The sequence below is a fragment of the Chiloscyllium plagiosum genome, chromosome 25 (genome assembly GCF_004010195.1).
Source record: "Chiloscyllium plagiosum isolate BGI_BamShark_2017 chromosome 25, ASM401019v2, whole genome shotgun sequence".
Taxonomy (NCBI): Eukaryota; Metazoa; Chordata; class Chondrichthyes; order Orectolobiformes; family Hemiscylliidae; genus Chiloscyllium; species Chiloscyllium plagiosum.
The window spans coordinates 36,713,977-36,716,812 of NC_057734.1; the positions used below are offsets into that span (position 1 = coordinate 36,713,977).

Below are 2,836 nucleotides of genomic sequence, written 5' to 3' on the forward strand. Positions count from 1 at the left end.
TATTCAACCTCTCCCTGTAGCTCAAACCCTCCCACCCTGGCAACACCCTTGTAAATTTTTTCTGAACACTTTCAAGCTTCACCACATCCTTCCAATAAGAGGGAGAGCACAATTACACGCAATATTCCAAAAGTGGCCTAACCAACGTCCTGTACAACTACAACATGATCCCCCAACTCCTATACTCAGTGCTCTGACCAATAAAGGAAAGGATACCAAATGCTGCCTTCATTAGCCTATCTACCTGCGAACCCACTTTCAAGGAGCTATGAACCTGCACTCCAAGATCTCTTTGTTCAGCAACACTCCCCACGGCCTTACCATTAAGTGTGCAAATCCTGCTCTGATTTGCCTTTCCAAAATGATTTGCCTTTCCTCATATTTATCTAAATTAAACTCCACTTGCCACTTCTCAGCCCATTGGCACAATTGATCAATATCCTGTTGTAATCGGAGGTAACCTGCTTCGCTGTCCACTACATCTCCAATTTTGGTGTCATTTACAAACTAACTATGCCTCCTATGTTCACATCCAAATCATTTATATAAATGACAAAAATATGTGGAGCCAGCTCTGATCCTTGTGGCACACCATAGGTCACAGTCCTCCAGTCTGAAAAGCAACCTTCTACCACCACCCTCTGCCTTCTATCTTCAAGTTTGTTCTGTATCCAAGTGGCTAGTTCTCCATGGATTCCATGAGATCTAAACTTGCTAACCAGTCTATCATGAGGAACCTTGTTGAACATCTTACTGAAGTCCATATAGATCATGTCTACCGCTCTACCCTCATCAATCCTCTTTTCTTCAAAAACACTCAATCAAGCTCGTGAGACATGACTTCCCACATATAAAGCCATGTTGACTATCCCTAATCAGTCTTTGCCTTTCCAACTACATGTAAATCCTGCCCCTCAGGATTCCCTCCAACAACTTGCCCACCACTGATGTCAGGCTCACCGGTCTATAGTTTTCTTCCTTTTCCTTACCACCTTTCTTAAACAGTGGCACCACATTAGCCAATCTCCAGTCTTCTGGAACCTCACCTATCACTACCAATAATCCAAATATCTCAACAAAGAGGCCCAGCAATCACTTCCCTAGCTTCCCACAGAGGTCTAGGGTACACCTGCTCAGGTCCTGGGAATTTATCCACTTTCATGCATTTTAAGACATCCAGCACCACCTCCTCTGTATTATGGATATTTTTCAAGTTGTCACCATCTATTTCCCCACATTCTATATCTTCCATGCCCTTCTCCACAGTAAACACTGAGGCTCATTTGATATCTCCCTCATCTCCTGTGGTTCCACAAATAGGCTGCCTTGCTGGTTTTTAAGGGGCTGTTTTCTCTCCCTAGTTACCCTTTTGTCCTTGATGTATTTATAGAATCCCTCTGGATTCTCCTTAACCCTATTTGCCAAAGCTATCTCATGTCCCCTTTTTGCCTTTCTAGTTTCCCTCTTAAGTATACTCCTACTGCCTTTATACTCCAAGGAATCACTCAATCTATCCTGTCAATACCTGACATATGCTTCCTCCTTTTCCCTAACCTAAACCTAAATTTCTCTAGTCAGTCATTCAGCTTTCCCTACACCTATCAGCCTTGCCTTTCACCCAAACAGCTACCTATACAAGAAATCTGTGCTGGAACCATCTCATTGATCATTTAAACTCTAACCTCGTGCTCATTACCTCACTATTCAATGAGAAATTTTAAAAATTTGAATTGGCAAAGATATAGAAAATAAAGGGGCAAAAGTCAGTGATTAAGTAGTGAGTGACTAGTCACAAAATATCCAAAAATGACAGATTTGCTGGAGGCAAATGGAAATGGCTTGACTGGGAACTTTTTTTTAAATGCTGATTATTTTGTTAGATATTTATTCAGTTGATTAGTTGTCAGAGAAACAGCACATTGATGGCAATAATCAACAGCACTACAGTACAGATTGCTTTTTACAATCTAAATATAAAACGTGAAACTGCATCAAAACTTTGAGACAATAATGTTAGGCCACCATTTATTGCCCATCAGGCAGCCAAGAATAACCAAATTGTAATGGATATGGAGTCACAAGTATACCAGACCACATAAAGATGACAGTTTCCTTCCCTAACAGACGTTTGTGAATCAGATGACTTTTTCCTAACAATCGACAATGGATTCATGGCCATCACTGGACTCTCAATTCCAAGTTTTTATTGAACTCAAATTCCACTACCGGCCATGGCAGGATCTGAACCTGGGTACCCAGAACATTGCCTAGGTCTCTAGATTAATTAGGCCATCGCCTCTCCTCAGGGAAAAAAAATGCTCTTTGTACAAGTTATATTATTTATCATACTGGTTACAGCAAGTGATAAAGAAAGAAAATCTCAATCTGTCCAAGTTACTTGAAGTAACTCCTAAAATACAATTATTTGCTACAACCGGAATTTTAATGCTGTGGTCTGTATTGCACAATCCAGAATATATTAACTTTATCTATAATTTTGCAACAAAGTCAATTCAAATCTTAATTTTAAATTCCCGAGATCCTTAATTGTTAGATCAGCACAGCAATGCTTCATTAAAGCTTGTAAATTACTTAAATTAGAATTACTTGCTACAGTAGGGATATTTAATATACAATTTTTTGAGGATGTAACTCTGGACGAGGGAGATCAAGTAGATGTAGTGTACCTGGACTTTCAGAAAGCTTTTGATAAAGTCCTACACAGGAGGTTAGTGAGTAAAATTAGGGCGCATGGTATTGGGGGCAAAGTACTAGATTGGATTGAAAATTGGTTGGCTGATAGGAAACAAAGGGTAGTGATAAATGGCTCCATTTC

At 39.9% G+C, this 2,836-nt stretch overlaps 1 protein-coding gene across 1 annotated transcript in view; it reads right to left on the reverse strand.

Annotated features, from left to right (window-relative positions):
- suds3 (SDS3 homolog, SIN3A corepressor complex component) overlaps positions 1 to 2,836 on the reverse strand; it is a 60,521-nt gene that overhangs the window by 39,172 nt on the left and 18,513 nt on the right. The gene's annotated exons all lie outside the window — the stretch shown is intronic.